The following is a 17,760-nucleotide window of genomic DNA, read 5'->3' as shown; positions in this document are numbered from 1 at the left end:
GTGTGTGTGTGCGTGTGTGTGTGTGCGTGTAAGCCAGTGTTTTTCACTCAGTTTTCCTTACCTTGCCCTGTTCTTTCTAAGGGCATGACTGTGCTTTGCCTGACAGACCAGGGCAGTTTCCTGCTCTGTGTTTACAGCTTTTTATCATAGTAGTGTACAGTTTGAACTCAACACACTTACAAAAAAACAACCTTAAACCCACACTTTAGCTAAGGCCTAATAATAATATTTAAAGAAATATGGATTTGTGTGTTTCATAGTTTTTCTAATATATACTAAAAGTTTATTTATGCTCTGTTCTCACTCATAAGTGGGAGTTGAACAATGAGAACACACAGACACAGGCAGAGAAACATCACACGCCAGGGCCTGTCAGGGGGTGGGGAGTAAGGGGAGGGAGAGTATTAGGACAAATACCTAATGCATGCAGGGCTTAAAACCTAGATGACAGGTTGATGGGTGCAGCAAACCACCATGGCACATGTATACCTATGTAACAAACCTGCACATTCTGCACATGTATCCCAGAACTTAAAGTAAAAAAAAAGTTTATGTATGCTCTAATATCTCCTGTACTACAGTGGCATGGGAGGGACCCACATCTTGGGAAGTGATGGCTTAATGTTCTGCCGTCTACTTGAGACATTTTCTAAGGATGTTGAGTTTATTTATTTACTTATTTATTTTGGTGAGAGTGGATATCTGTGAAGATCAGGAGCAAATGTTTAGGGGTATATACATTGATATAACTCTTTTGGAAATTAGGTCGGTGATACATATTAGGGGCCTTATAACATTTAACCTTATACTTATCATTCCAGAAAATAATTCGTGAGATAACAACCCTCAAAGCAGGCTGAGTGCGGTGGCTCATGCCTGTAATCCCAACACTTCAGGAGGCTGAGGCAGGTGGATCGCTTGAGCCCAGGAGTTTGAGACTAGCCCGTGCAACATGATGAAACCCCGTTTCTACTACAAATACAAAAAAAAATTAGCCATGTGTGGCAGCAAGCACCTGTAGTCCTAGCTACTGGGGAGGTTGAGGTGGAAGGATCACCTGAGCCCAGGAGGTCAAGACTGCAGTGAGCCATGATAGTGCCACCGCACTCCAGTCTGGATGACAGAGTGAGACCCCATCTCAAACCCCCAAACAAACAAATAAAACCAACCAACCAACCAACCAACCAACAAGGAACCCAAAGTAGAAAAGGTTTGATTTGTTTCATAATGCCATTTACAATAGCAAATGTTTTGGCAGCAATCTGAGATTCCAATGATTGGAAGGTGGTTGCATAAATCATGGTATATCTTTTCTTAGAGAATATTATGCAACTGTTAAAATGATGCTCACTCTATAAAATTAGGTGAGAGAAGCAGGACACATAAATGAATATCAGACATCTAAGATGATCACTACTATATAAAATGAAATATGCATGAAGGAGAGACTCACCAGAGATATTGCTAAATGTTAGCCAAAAGTTGTTGGTAGATCGTTTTCCCCCTGTAATTTCTACTTCTTTATTATCTCCAAGTTTTAAATAGTAAATTTCAAGGTGGAGGAATTAAACCATTGACAAGATTATTCATGTATCTTTATGTTCATTTTCTGGACAGGGATATTGTGATGGTGGCCCCAATTCATTTAGTTGGAGCCAAAGTTTCCAAAAAATAAGTTGATGCTCTTGTTGTTATTGATGCGTGTGTGTGTGTTTAGTGGGCTGTGGTGTCAGGTGAGTGCCTCCTGAGGAACACTGAAGATTGACAGGGGGTCTCTAGGAAAGGGAGACCCAAATACAGTTCCCTAGGGTCCCAGGCACAACCTGCTCATCACTGCCCTGGCAGTACTTGAAGACACATTGTCCTCTAAAAGAAACACCCAGCCTGACATCTCAGATTATTGCCCAGAGCCAGGGAAAGAGAGTGAAGAGATTCCCCAGGGGTGGGGTGCCTCCTCCTGGATGTCTTCAGGACAGTTCATCTGGCCATGGAGGTTTTGGAAGGCCCTAGCTGGAGCCCTGAGGTAGGCACTGAGTTGGGCCCTGCAGGAGCTAGGAAACAAGCCTGGAACAGAACAGTTGTAGCAGCAGAGTAGCTGCTGTTGACTGAGCGCCTACAATGCATGTGCATACGGTGAGCTAGTCCGTGAATTTTTCTAATTTAACACTCATAATCATCCTAGGAGAAAGGGTTCCAGCCCCCATTTTGTGGATAAGGAAACAGACCCAGAGAGTTTAAGTCACCTGTGCAGTCACACAGCAGAGATTCACACTCAGATTCAGCTGACTCCAACACTCCCACACTTTCAGTGACGCTGCCATGACTCTCCATGGAAGGGAACTAACACTATGGCCCCCTCCCCTGCTTGACCAGTTCTGTCAAGCACTGGGTAATTGGGGATGTGGTAATAAATCAAGCCATACTTCCCGGGGGGATACAAACCACATTGCTGCTTCCACTTTTTAAAGTCAATTTCATCTTAGGCTTCTTGGGGCTGCCACCAATGCCTAGCCACAGAGAGGGCCAGGGTCCATAGAAAGTGCTGGGATGCTGATGTGTACACATGTGCTCTATTGTGGCCTCATGGACCGTGCTCTACTTCATCCAACAGTCATGCTGATTACCTTCATATTAATGGGACAGTGTATGGGTTGGGCACCCCCCTTCCTCCCTGCTTCCTTCTCACTCATCGGCTTTCAGCCTGTAGCACGTACTTGTGGTTAAATTATTAAACCTTACAACAGGATAGAAATGATGACAGCTGTAATCCCTACACACACACACACACACACACACACACACACACACACACACACTTTCACGCCACTAACAATTTGCTGAAAATGCTGACTTAATAGTATTAACCTAATGGCTGGGTTGAAATAATGATAATAATGATAATGATGATAGTAATAGTAAAAGAATTGCTCTCAAATCATTGTGAGAGGTACTGCAGCTTCAGTTGCCACATTCATTCCCTGAGAAAGAATTTGCATTTTAAGATTCAGTTCGTTTCAGGCAAACGTCTCCCCAGGAAGACAAATGAGCCTTTAATGAGGTTTTTCCTTGCCCAGAGTGAAATCTTACTCCTTTCTGCAAAAGCAGGTGAACACCAATTTCCAGACAGGATTCAGACTAAACCTCTACATTTCCAGACTTCCAGGGGGCAGATTGGAAAATGACATCTATTAAAAATCCTGCGCTCATGCCTGTAATCCCAGCACTTTGGGAGGCCAAGGCGGGTGGATCGCCTGAGGTCAGGAGTTCAAGACCAGCCTGGCCAGCATGGTGAAACCCCATCTGTACTAAAAAATACAAAAATTAGCCAGGCATGGTGGTGGGAGCCTGTAGTTCCAACTACTCGGGAGGCTGAGGCAGGAGAATTGCTTGAACCTGGTAGGCGGAGGTTGCAGTGAGCTGAGATCGCACCGTTGCACTCCAGCCTGGGTGACAGAGTGAGACTCTCTCTCAAAAATAAATAAATAAATAAATGAATCCTGGGATCTGATGTAAAGTGGCCCCCAGTGGGGTGTCATTGCACTGTGGCGGTGTTTTGGATGGGGGCGTGATGTGGCAGGAATGTGGCTCTCTGGCTCTCTCTGGCCCAGCAATGGTAGGAGCTTTTTTGGAACACACCTAAAAACCAGGGTATCTTCCCTCTAGCCATAGCAGGCAGGCCACGGTTTGAAACGCTCCAGCCAGCTAAAAGGAGTAGCACTGGGGTGCAGGCCCCAAAGGTGTCTCCACAAAGACTTGCTGAATGCCTACCGTATATGGTTCTACACAGATGAAGATGACTAGGATATAGCTTGAACCCAGGAGGCGGAGGTTGCGGTGAGCCGAGACCGCGCCATTGCACTCCAGCCTGGGCAACAAGAGAAAAACTCCATTTCAAAAAAACAAAAATGCTATTTGAGAGAGAGTCTTGTTCAGCCCTTCTAAAACTCTTCTGTTCACTTGCCTTAGTTTTAAGGGTTCCCATCTGATATCTTAGTCTTGGGATGTCCCTGTGCTGTGGAGTTGTCTGTGGGACAGTAACCATATTTATGTTACTCTTTACTATTTTGCTATATAATATTCTATTGTCATTAAGTTATAGTTTATAATTTCCATGATTATTCTTCCTTTTACCCATTAATTATTTAGAGGGGCATTCAGAAATGTTCTTAACACATGGGTTGTGTGGAAATGTTTTGGTTACTGACGTTATAATTTTATTGTGCTGAGGTTTGTGAATGTGATCTGTATAATATCAATTCTTTGATGCCTTTTGATGTTTTCTTTGTGGCCTAGGGTACATGGTTAGTTCTTGTATGTACTTGAATACCTGTTTATTCTTTATTTTTGAGGTGCAAGTTTTCATAAATAACTATGGTTCAACTCTGCTGTATCTTTCACAATTTTTTGGTCTGATTCAATGCTTTCTGAGAGAAGTGATTAAAATCTACCACTTTGATTATTAACTGTCAATAATGTCTTTTTGTTGGTTTTTGCTTTATATATTTCGAAGTTGTGTTGTAAGGTTACACAGGTTCAGGTTAACTATAATTTTTTTTGGTGAATTATTCTTTGTCAAGACCTTTTTGTTGCCAAGTTTTTGTCTTAAGGCTTATTTTGTTTCGAATTAATATTGTTAAGGTCAACTTCTTTTAGTTAGTATTACCTGTAATATTTTTTCTTAATTTTTTGGTTTTGATCTTTTCCTGTCTTTGGTTTTAAATGTGTCTTTTAGAATAGCTTTTAGCTGGATTGCAGTGCCTAGACCACTGCCTAGTATGCATAGTAGGTGCTTAATAATTATTTGTTGAATGAATGAATGAAAAAATTAAATCTAATCTGAAAATTTATCCTTTAACAGATGAGTTTAATCTGTTTATAATTGTTGTGATTATTGATATATTTGACCGACTTCTACCACTTTTTGTTTTCTAAATACATGTTTTATATTTCCTTCTCTTTTTATTTTCCTGCTTTATTGACTTCTACTGGATTAGTCGAATATGTTTTATTTCCTTTCCCCTTCTACTATATTGAAAGTGATTCCTTTTCTGTTCTTAAGTTGAGCAATGGCACAATCACTTCCTATCTCTGTGCTACCAAGAAGAAAATAGAGAAAAGAAATAATAACAGCTATTTATTGTGTATCTTGGACAACATTTGGAATAAAGGACATTTGCTAACTATGCCCTTTGATCAGCACAATAACCCTGTAAATTCAATATTAGAATCCCCATTTTACAGACAAGAAATTTGAGATTCAGATAGTTTAAGTGACCTGTCCAAGGCCCTACAGCCAGTGACCAGCAGATCTGGGGAGGAAACTCGTTCTGTGTGATTTCACAGTATGTCTTTCCTGCTGCCAGCCACACTGCTGATGCAAAGGCCGACCCCAGATTGCTGTAGGACAGTTATCACAGTATTTCTTAGTTCTCACAGCCATATTCTGGTCACCAGACCTTGTTATCTCCGTGCCCTTGTGATAATTCAGAAATGGAAATGAATGAACACAGGCCTGGGGTACAAGTTCTGGGCAGGAGAGAGCCATGAGCTGAGAAGTAAACAGAACCCTTAAAGCCCTCCACAATTAAATTAGTCACAATCTGAATGAATTCTGTCAACTCTTTTTAATAACATCTCCAAATCAGCCAGTTACTGTGTTGGGAATGCATTCTCTTCTCCCATTTGATACTTAGCCGGAGCCCGTTAATAAGCAGACAAAAAGAACTGTAATTCTTGCTACTATCGCTGCAAATTGCTCTTCAGCGATTCTTTCTTCAAACAGCTTCCATTCTGCTTTGATTGTCTCCCTCTAGAAAGGGTCTAAGGGCCCAGATTAGAGAGGGGGCCACATGGTCACTGGTTATGGGAGAGCAAGGACAGAAGCTTCTGAAGCTGTATTAATATTCAGTGTCAGTTGCAGGATGGATGGGAGAGGGGACAAGCTTCAGGAGGCTTTGATGAGGTCACCCACGGAGGAGGCAGGTGCTATGAATAAGATTACCCACAATCCCACGAGCTCCCGATGAATTCCCATTGCAGTAAACAATGTCCAGTGGAATGATAATCCTGGGGTTGCATGTCCTGCTGATTTTGCAGGGGTACAGGTGCATCTTTGTCTGAAAGGGCGGCGTTCCTTTCTAGGATGACAGTATGAAAGAATGTGACCAAATTCCTGAAATGCCACTCAGGGACTGCAGCCATGCCCAATAACTGCGCCCGCAAGCGTGTTCGCAAGGCATGCAGCCCAGGCTGGCCAGAGGGCCTCACTGGGCCCTGTTCAGGATTTCATCTCTAGTGGAGGCACATGCATCAACTCTCCCTTGAGAGGCACTTTTCAAAGCGGGGGCCATCTGAATCCAAGCCACTTGGTGGGGGTACAGAGTTGGTTGTGCCTGTTAAAATGTGGATCTAGGGCCCCACCCTAGACCTACTGAATCAGAATCTAATAGGAGGATGCCAGGAATCTACATTTCCAATAAGTGGCTGGGGTGATTTTGGTACCAAGTCTAACTTTTTCTTCAGGGACTCTCTGCCGGTGCCGGCAGCCTCCTCTTGGGTGGCTGGGTTGGTGCGAAGGGGCACATACTGTTAGAGTAGATGAATAGTTAGACATAAACCAAAAAGAGAGCCCCTGGGGCGGGAGTTTTGGAAAATTTTATGTTCCAGAGACTACTTAAAACACGTATGTTAAATATAAACAGAGAGAAGGGAAAATGCCAATACAGAAAAAGTACCCCCAAACACTCCTTAAGACATCTTGTAATTTTGTAGTTAACCTGTCAAAATGTAGCTAGCTACGTATTAATAGAAAGATAAAAAGGGCAAAGAAAATATTCCTAAGAAATCCACAGGCACAGTAAGTACAGTTGTAACCCCCCCGTGACCCTTCTGTGGTGGTGGTACATGAGCAAGGCCACCATTAGGTAAGATTCGTATTGATTACCGGGCCCCACACAGGTGTATCAACGACAGTAAGGGAAATTCCACAAACCTGGGTGAAAACTAGGCGGGAGCAAAGGTGGAGACTTAAAACAAAAGCAGAAAACTAAACAAAGAAAAAGGTGGAGTCTTAAGATGGAGGCAGGAGCTTAAAGAAACAGTCTGGCATAATAAAAACTGCAATACAAAAGTATCAGGGCTGCTCCCAGCCGGAAGAGCCCAGTCCTCTCTTGGAGTTCACTCTTATTTCCTTTTGCTAACTTTACTAATTGGTCTCTTAGCCAAATTCTTTCCTCCAGAAGGACTAAAAACCGAGGACTTCACACTTCCCAGTAACAATAGGAAGTGGCAGAAGGGCCCTGGATGAGGAGTCCTGACCCCAGCTTTCTCCTTGGCTTGCTCTGTGACTTTGAGCACGTCACGTTGCTACGTGGGCCTCATTTTCTTGTCTGTTAAGTGCCACCCAGAGCTTCTTCGTAGAGGAACAGGACCAGAATTAAGGGCCCAAGTCTCTATTTTGGACATAAGAGTCTGAGGTGGGAGTAGAACTTCTGACTGGAGGTAATAATTACAGCTTGTTTTTATCGCTTGCTTACTGTGTGCCAGGCACTGCTGTAGAGATTTAGGCATGAGTGTTTTTCTTTCTTTGCAGCCCCATGAGGTTGCACTTTCATATTCTCAGTTTACAGATAAAGAACATGAGGTGAAGAATAGTTAAGGTCATAGCTAGTAAGAGGTGGAACAGGGTTCCAAACACAGACACTGAGACGCCAAAACTCTCGCTGTTACAACAAAGATCTACTATATCTCTCCATCGTAAATGTCCTGCTGGCAATTGGAAATACCTGAAACAGCTAAGAGTCTTGCTCATCAGGCAGATGTGGCAGTCATCAAAATAGAGGTGACAGGTGGAAAGCTAGAGAGATATTTAAAGAGTATGGAGTTGCAGCACCAGTAAATACCTGTTGACTTAACCAGCCCAGGGTAACAGCCCTATGAACTTCTGTACGGTTGTAAAAATGTGACTTGGGTGAGGGGAGTTTAAAGCATGATTGCAGGTAGGTGTGGAAATCTTGGGTGAGGGGAAGCGGACATTTCCTAGCACCCTGCCCCCACCTGCCCAGCGTGCTCTAGGAGTAATGGCTCTTTCCTTTACAGAGATTTAGGGCCGGAAATAGGTCCCTGCTCATTGTTTCAGAGCTCTGAAGACACATTTGGGAAGTTACAAAGCAACCATGACGCATACTTCCTTCACCGTAGAGACTTGTCCGGTAGATGACACCGGGTGTAATTTGGCCTCAGGCAGAACTGGGCCAGAATTTGATAGTGGGTAAAGCAGGTCCTTGCAGAAGGCTAAATTACAGGGGGTAATTCCTTCTTGCTAGTCCTCCTGGACTAGCAAGGGGCTGGATTTTCCATGGAAGGGAATGAACTTGTTGGTGCAGATGCCATCCTATGGCCTTCTCATCTCTGTGTGCTCTCCTGGGGGTGGGGGCGGTCGCTTTTCTGCCCCAGCGTCAACTCTCACCTTCATGATAAGATTCCATAATCTTCGCCTCTAGCTTGGACCTCTCTCTGGCCCCAGGCTTTTATTTATATCCACCTCCTGGACCTCTCTATGTGGAGGCCCCGCTGGTAACTCACACTCCATTTGTCCTGGTCTATTTCCCACAACTCCTGCCCTCTTTTGCTCTTCTCTTGTTAATAGAAACTGTGTTCACCAAATTCTTCAGTGGTTTCCATCAGCTGCAGGGGAAAGCCCAGACTCCTGGGCTGAAACCCAGGGATATTCAGGTGCCAGACCCACCCACCTTTCCAGCCCCATGCCCAGCCCTTTGCATTCCAGCCACACCTGTGCCCTTTTACACCTTGGTGTCTTTCCTTTGACTGATTTTTTATTAGGATGCCTTTGCTTTCTGTAGCAGTCTGGTTGCTCCTTTTTATCCTTCAAGGCCTGGCATAACACCTTAGAGAAGCTTTGTAAGACTGTAATCCTCTCCCTCCCCAGAAGAGATCCTCCTTCCTTGGGGCTCGCTTGGCCCTTTTTTTGGAGATACAACTTGCTCTGTCGTCCAGGCTGGAGTGCAGTGGTGCAATCACAGTTCATTGTAGCCTTGACCTCCCGAGCTAAAGCAACCCTCCCACCTCAGCCTCCTGAGTAGCTGGGACTATAGGCACTTGCCAGCATGCCAGGCTAATTTTTAAATTTTTTGTAAAGATGAGGTCTTCCTATGTTGCCCAGGCTGGGCTCAAACTCCTGGGCTCAAATGATCCACCTGCCTCGGCCTCCCAAAGTGCTGGGATTATAGGTGTGAGCCACTGCTCCCGGCCTCCCTTGGCCCTTTCTGCATGCCACTAGTTCACGCTTTCCGTGTTGCGTTGCTAATATCTTTTCACACGACCTTCCTTCTGGACACCAAGCTTCTCCATGGAGAGAAGCTTTCTGTCAAAGACTCTCACACTCAATTTTGTTTTCCCAGTCCCAGGAAAATGCTCAGGAGATGTGGTTCAAGAAATGAACACATGGTTCAACAAATGGGGCAGAATTTCTGGGAGAATGGGCCTATAGTTTACTGGGCCCCTCAGGATTTTATCCAAAGCATAATGGTGGTAAAGGGAAGGAAAGATCCCTGGAGAGGCTGCCGAGATACCACGCCGCCCAGGAATCTGCATATGTGAGGCCCTTGGGCCTCCCTGGCCCATCCTCCCTTCCTCTCCTGTTGTCCCAAATCTTGCAACAACTCACCACCTTCCTGTCTCAGCCCAGGACTCTCCCTTTGTTCCAGTCCTTTTGGAAGTCTCCTCCCCTCTTCTAGGAAGCCTCTCTTCATTAGATAGGATGGGGGAGAAAAGATGAGCTTTCCTAAAGCTCATAAGTCAAGCATTATCCCCCTCTGGCATTTCAGATTAATTGAGAGAGTGAGGAAGGGGAAGCAAAAAAAGCACAGATTTTAGTCCTGTTAGGCTCTTGGTCTCATTAGAGAAGCAGTTAGTCCCCTAAACCCTTCATTAGGATCATGCAGGTATTTGTTCAACATGTGGCTCCTGGGCTCCATTCTAGATCTGCTGGATGAGAATCTTCAAGGTAGGGGCGTGGAACCTCTATTTTTAACATGTGCCTTGGGTAATTTTTAAAAATCAGCAGACAAGTTTAGGAACTCTGTTTAGGTGGCAAATAAGCAAATTAAATAAGTTTCTGTTGGGCTCATTATATGAGAGTGCTATGTATTAATCATTATCCTTGGAGCAAGAGTTTATTGAGCACTTACTATGTGCTTGTTCAATTTCTTTCTTTCTTTCTTTCTTCCTTCCTTCCTTCCTTCCTTCCTTCCTTCCTTCCTTCCTTCTTTTTTTCTTTGTCTCTTATCTTTTATTTAGAAATGAGGTCTTGCTATATTGTCTGGGTTGGCCTTGAACTCCTGGGCTCAAGTGATCCTCCTGTCTTAGCCTCCCAAGTAGCTGGGAGAACAGGCATGCACCACTGCACCTGGCAATAATTTTGAGCCATTTATATGTATTAACTCATTTGTTCTTGATAACAACCTTATGAGGTAGATACTATTATTATCTTCACTTAACAGATGAGGAAACTGAGGCACAGATTTAAGGTATCCAAGGTCACCCAGCTAGGAAGTGGAGAGGTAGGATTAAAATGTAAGCAGTGTGGATTCTGAGTCTTTGCTCTTAGCCTTTGACACACAAAAGAGGAACGTTACAGAGCAGGGCATGCTGCTCCATGCTGTAGATGATGAGTAAATAAATGTTCACTGAAAGGAGAAATTGGAAACAGACATGATGGGAATGTTTGATTTATTAGCCTGTTCTCTGCCATCAATAACTTATTCATGTTCACAGCATCCCAGGGGAGCAGTTCTGGGGGCAGTAGTCTTCTTGGTTTTGTAGGTGAAGAAATGAGGCCAGGAAGGTGCAATAGTCAGACTTCAGCACAGACCCCACCTCCATTCAGTGGATGGCCAGGGAAATCTACAATCTAATGCTCTGCATTCACAGGAAGGATTTCCATTTACAGGTCCCATTTCACATTACATCACTGTCTTAAGGCTACAGGGATCTAGTGCAATGAATCATTTCTGGAAATACGTACACTGGAAGATGGTAGTGATGACCAACCGATAAGCTGACAGCCCAAGGCTGGCTTCTGTTCCTGTGATACCGCAATCTCAATGGCTTAATCGGGTGGCATCAGGTTAACTGGATTGCACTGCTCTGTGACCTCGGTTCCATGCCCTTGTCCACCTCCTCTCACACTCTCAGTGAATCCAGATGAATTCCAGAATATGTTCCAGTTGCTGCTGGCTGGAGGAAATCACCTCCTTCCTAGGAAAGCACCAAGGACGTGGTGTGAGGCAGAGCAGGCTGAACTCCACAAAGGGAAGGGAAACCCCATAACACCATTTGCCTGGGTAGAGTTTTGAAGGACTTCAGGCACTGCTGTTCCTTCCCTGAATTGCTGAGAAAATGCCTAAGACAGCAGGGTGAGTAGTCGGAGCGTGAATGAGCTCCCCAGTTAGGCTGGCACCTGCCTGCTCCAGGCCCTGGTCTCCCTTGGGATTTGCATCTGGGGCTGACCTGGCCATGGGTAAAAAGCAGGATATGAGTCTCTCCTCACTCCCCTGACACCTCTGAGGCAGTGAGTGGGGACAGAGTGGTCCCACCAGGGAGAGCTGGCCTACCTCTGTATACCAGGCCCAGCCTTACAATTTAGTTGAGCAGACTGTGATGTGACTGAACAGAAATCCCTAATGGCCCATTGCATGTTAGCTCTCTGATGCCTAATTTTTCCACCGGTATTACCAGGAGCCATCCCTCAGAAGGCCCCTTTTGAATGTAACTTTGGGATCTGAGAGTTAGAAGTCAAGCCCTTGGTGGTGATGGTCCCAGGAGCACATCTTGGTCCCTGTGTTAGGTAGCTGGGATACAGCAGATGTGGGCCCTCTGAGAATAGGATCAGGAGAGGGGAGCTGCTGGGGTGGACATGGGGAGGCAAAGGATGAAGGAATGAAGAACCAGAATTAGAATATCCTAACTGTGTCCTACACTGCCCCAACCTTTCCCTTAGAACACTGCTTTACAATGATGGCTTCACATTAGAATCAGGTGGGCACTTTTAAAAAAGTACTGCCCACTCCCACCCAAACCACTTTCTGATTTTGGTGGTCTGGGTGGGCCTGGCAGCAGTATTTTTATGATTCTCCAGTGCTTCAGATATAAGCTAGGGGTGAGCACCACCGCTTTGAGAGTGTCTGCAGGTCTCCCGCTCTGGCTGGGGGGGATCATTTTTTTCCCATACTCAATGTGGGCACAGCTTCCGTCCATGGAAAAAGCAATGTCTTTAGCCCGTTGACTGATTGGTGAGCTAAGGACCTCTACGCAGGAAGAATTTGTAGGCCTACAGTTCTGTGAATTTAGCCTGCAAGCTCCATGAATGCAGGGACCACACCTACCTTGTTTTCCCGGGACCTCAGCACCTTGTAAAAGTAAATGTTTGGCATCACAGTGCTGAGGCAGCTGCTCATGTTTCCTGGAATCTTTTTTTTTTTTTTTTTTTTTTTTGAGATGGAGTCTCCCACTGTCGCCCGGGCTGGAGTGCAATGGCACGATCTCGGCTCACTGCAACCTCCACCTCCCGGGTTCAAGTGATTCTCCTGCTTCAGCCTCCCGAGTACCGGGATTACAGGCACCTGCCACCACACCTGGCTAATATTTTTGTATTTTTAGTAGAGACGGGGTTTCATTATGTTGGCCAGGCTGGTCTCAAACTCCTGACCTCCTGATCTGCCCGCCTTGGCCTCCCAAAGTGCTGGGATTCCCTGGAATCTTTTGATCTGGACACGCTCACTGCTGTAAGTGATCCTTAGCTTCCTCAACGGTAAAATGGGCTCAGCAACAATGAGGTCTACCTCACAGTGCTGTGAGGATCAAGTGGGGTTGGTATGGAAAAGAGCATTGGAACTGATTCAGTTGTGACTTGTTGCATCGCCCCCTTGCTCTGCAGCATGAGTTCCTATTCAATCTTTAAAACCCAGTTCAAATATCACTGATCTGCAAATTTTTCAGAAGATTAACCACACGCTTTACACGGAACTCCAGTATGGCACTTATCATTCTACATTCGAAGTGATGTTAGTCAATGGTTACTGAGCCTTTTCTCTGCCAGGCACTGGGTCAAAAGCTTTAATGCAGTGATTTGATACTTATTCATCTACCTCGAAAGAATTGGAACTCCTCAAGGTCAGAGGCCATAAGGTAAATCAATATATCCTCCACAATGCCTAGAAGGCTTTTACTTCTAGAAACTTTTTTTTGATAACTAATAACATGTCTGTCAGTACTTGTGTTGATGAGTTTTGATTAACTATTGGGTATTTGTAGGAAAAATGAGATCTTGGAGTTGGAAGGACAGTGAGCAAAGGGGATAGTGATTTAGAGCAGATGGCTTTAGAATGCAGGGCAAGGGATGGTGTAAATGTCACCTGGGCCCCACAGGGCACTTTGAGTTGATGAGACAGGCTGTTTTGGAAGGAAGACTTTGCAGGTGGATGGCAAAGGCCATATAGCCCGGTGAAATGGGGGAAGCTTGAGCAAGATCCACTCAACTATAGTGGGAAGGTTAAATAAAGACTATTCCAAACTCGATCCATCTGAAGGTTCAGAGTTTTTCTGCATGCTTGAGATTCCAAAGGGACCCAGTGGAGTGAGACAATATCTCAGAATCATAAAAGTGAAAGGCATAAGCTTAGGTTGGAAGATGACTACAGAAAACAATAAATGTCTTATGGTGTAGGGTAGCAGCAATGCAGTTTAATTGATTTATAAGCCTCTTATCAGAAGTTCAGACAAGGGAGAGCCTTTCTAGTGAAAATGGTGTAATTCTGATAATAAAACTGACAAAGACACTGTTTCCAAAAGGCATGCCTCAGACATGAGTTCTGCAGGATGTTAAGAGGAATTATGTGAAATAGGGGCTCTGTGATCGATCGTGTTGGGAAATGCTGGATTATACAAATTTAAGCACAGCGTGCTCCCTTGCTCTTAACTCTAGCAGATCTTAGAATCTTTAAAATGAGAACGTACCTTGTGAATCTCCTGGAAGGATATATAGTATTTCCCAAACCTTGCAATGCCAGACGTTTCCTTTCCTTTTCTTTTCTTTCCTGTCTCCCCTTTTTAATGTCTTTTCTTCTCTTTCCATTTCTAGTGGCACAACTCATAGCAACAGTGTTCTGTAGAACACACTTTGGGACATGCTGCTGTAAAGTCATCTCATTTGTGTGTATAGCAGTTGTGAAATCCTAAATATAACATAAATGAATCAAATTTAATAGTGCATTTTATAATTTCACCAGAGGGGCCAGGTGTGGTGGCTCATGCCTGTAATCCCAGTGCTTTTGGAAGATTGCCTGAGGCCTGGAGCTGGAAAGTAGCCTGGGCAACATAGCAAGACCCCTCATCTCTACAAAATATTTTTTAAAAAAATTAGTCAAGTGTGATAGCACATGCCTGTTATCCCAGCTGCTTAGGAGGCTGAGGCAGGAGGATTGCATGAGCCCAGAGTTCAAAGCTGCAGTGAGCTATGATTGCACCACTGTACTCCAGCCCGGCCAGCAGAGTGAGATCCTGTCTTTAAAAAAAAAAAAAAAAAATTCACCAGAAAAAAAATAGTTTTGATTCCAGAAATGTAAAGATATTTTAGTGTTAGAAAATTATGAGGTAATTCTTAACATCAACATGTAAAATAAGAAAAATACAATAATCTCAACAGATAATGAACATGTATGTGATAAATTTCAATACCTATTCTTGATTTAAAAGTCTAAGAACTAAGTTTAGAAAAATAGATCCTTAATGACATAAAAATAATCCATGGTAAATTAAGATCACTGATATTATTACTATTAACATGATTCTTGAAGTTTTACAGTAACTCATGAAAAAGTATTACAATTATTCAGAGAGTAAGATAATAGCTAGATGCAGAATATTTTTTCCAAACCATAGTTCAAATTAGAAACATTTAAAGGAAAAAGATCCCAATTCCCAATGGCCCAACAAAAAATAAAAAAATTATAAAAACCTCAACAAGAATATTTAGGACCCATTTGAAAGAAAACTTTGAACTTTGTTGAAAGATATTAAAGAATGTTTGACTAAATAGATAGCCATGTATTATTTTTTTGAGTAGAAAATCCGAATACTGTAAGATGCCAATTTTAACCAATAAATTTATAAATTTAATGAACTTACAATCCATAATGGGCTTATCATAATAAGTCTAAAATTAGTTGTTTATCACAATAAGTCTAAAATTCATCAGGAAAAAGAAGTAGTTGAGAATAATTTTTAAAATGTTGAAAAAAGGGTGATGATGGAGGATTTGGCCCACTAGGAATTAGTCTATTATAACACAACAAGAGTGTAAACATTGTGGTATGGGGGCAGGAACTGGCAGGCACAGCAATGAAACAATGTCAACTGGAAACATATTCTAGACTACGTATATATAGTAGTGTGTATATGTGTTTTAAACTACATATGTATGTGTTTATATGTAGTAACATATGTAGTCTAGAACATATATACACACTGAGACGCAGAACTGAACACATATACGCTAAGATACATTCACACACACGTACACACTCTGACAACGGGCAAGAAATACGGTAAAGAGTTAATGGAGGGCTTATGGGTGGTGGGATTATGGGTTCTGACTCTCTTCTTGGTCTTTTTTGTACTTTTCAAATTTTCTATGATGGACACATGTTAGCCAGCTAATCAGAAAAACAGTAAACGTTGTGTGTAAGTGTGTATGTGTGTGCACGTGCAAACGCTTAAAGAATGTGCTCCGTTAAATAGGAAGGTCCCCTGGGAAAGAATACCTTGCTGGGCACAGTGGCTCACGCCTGTAATCCCAGCACTTTGGGAAGCCGAGGTGGGTGGATCACCTGAGGTCGGGAGTTCGAGACCAGTCTGACCAACATGGAGAAACCCTGTCTCTACTAAAAATACAAAATTAGCTGGATGTGGTGGTTCATGCCTGTAATCCCAGCTATTCGGGAGGCTGAGGCAGGAGAATCGCTTGAACCCGGGAGGCAGAGATAGCAGTGAGCCAAGATTGTGTTACTGCGCTCCAGCCTGGGCAACAAGAGCAAAACTCAGTCTCAAGAAAAAAGAGACTACCTTTAATGCTGACGCACTGATCTCTTCCTTCCTGGTGTGGGCTGCTGTGAGTGTGGAAGGGGTAGTAACGAGGGCCCAGGCGGTAGGGGTGACAGGGCCCTGAAGGGAGAGAGGGGTGCAGAGGAGAGAGGCTTCAGGGGTGGTAAGGAGGAACTTTGCCCTTTTGCCCTGAGCTGGGAATTATGAATCCAAGAAAACAACAAAGTCGTAAGCTCTTTTCCTTGGCAAAGGAGCTGTGTTCTGAGGTTATAACATTGCCTCGAGGATTAAATGATGGTGAGTGGAGGAAGAGGGGGAGATGATTAGGCTTGATCTGCAAAGTTCACCCTCTATGACTTCAATAAAATGCCCAACTGGTAAGATTGAGGGGGTATTTGTAGAATAAAATGCCCAACTGGCAAGATTGAGGGGGTATTTGTAGAATAAAATGCCCAACTGGCAAGATTGAGGGGGTATTTGTAGAAGTTGGCCCTAAATGTGGGGTGTGAGCAGCAATTGTTGGCACACACCCTGGGGGCTGTTGTGGCTCCGTGTTGGAGGACTTGTGCCCAGAGCAGGCAGGGTGGGCATGGAGAGATCTTTCCAGTGCTGACTGCTGCTGGTCTCAGCCCCACTGCATGCCCGGGCAGTGTGTGCTGTGCTGAGGTGTGTGGGCTGTGGAGGCAGAGGGCTCTGGATTCCCTCCTGACTTTTCCACTTGCCGAGTGGCCTCGTGCAAGTTATAATACTTACCTTCGCTAGCTGCAGTGTCTGGATTGGAGATGGTAACTCCTGTTTTCCTTTAGAAACTCCACTTGCCCCTTAATTGAGATTTTCTAAAACACTCTTGAGGGATTCAAGTTTGGGTCAGAGAAAAAGGAGGAAGAAAAAGGAAAAACATAAATAGACTTTGAGCAAGAATTCACCCTGTCAGACCCAAAGAGACTTTGTTAAATTCTGTAATTTCTGGAATGGCAGTCCTAGAGGTGGCGGCCAGGCCAGTCATTTGAGAGTCGCTGGCCGGTGAGAAGGAGACATTCAGGATCTTGCTTCAGGCCCCGAGGACGCTGGGCTATGTTGATATCTGGTTAGAGAATCACAGACTTCTAGAACTAGAAGAGGTCTCAATTTAACAGGGAGAGACAAGGCACTAAATAATTGGCACACAAAGCCAGGCACAGTGGCTCACACCTGTAATCCCAGCACTTTGGGAGGGCCAGCTGGGAGGCTAGCACCACTGCACTCTGGCGTTGGGTGACAGAGTGAGATCTTTTCTCAAACAAAAACAAAACCAAAAAAAACACCCTCGGCACTGAAGATCGTGTGGCGAATTAACAGCGGATTCCTAAGTGAGGACCCAGTATAGTCCCTCTTTCTCTCGGTGTGGCTTCCTGCTTTTTTCTCCTGGTTACTTGGCTATTAATTTCAGTGCCAAATGAAACGTGTGAAAACTTTATATCTTCCTTGGTTTTAATTTTCTTTTAAAACACAATTTCACATAAATATCTAAGTCAAGATGATTTAGTAGAACGATCCTTTCAGGACTTCCTGTTCTGTAAATGCTGGGTGAAGAAAGACTAAAAATAAGAGAAAAAACAACAACAACAAAAAACACGGGGAGAGTCAAATGCTAGATAAACA

The 17,760-nt window shown here is 43.9% G+C and overlaps 1 pseudogene; it reads right to left on the bottom strand.

The window, feature by feature from the left end:
• The window catches only part of LOC100597655, an 86,549-nt pseudogene that overhangs the window by 33,818 nt on the left and 34,971 nt on the right, over positions 1 to 17,760 (bottom strand).

The sequence above is a fragment of the Nomascus leucogenys genome, chromosome 6 (assembly GCF_006542625.1).
Source record: "Nomascus leucogenys isolate Asia chromosome 6, Asia_NLE_v1, whole genome shotgun sequence".
In the NCBI taxonomy this organism is placed as follows: domain Eukaryota; kingdom Metazoa; phylum Chordata; class Mammalia; order Primates; family Hylobatidae; genus Nomascus; species Nomascus leucogenys.
Note: the sequence above shows the minus strand (reverse complement) of the source record. Positions and strands in the feature narration are given on the sequence as shown.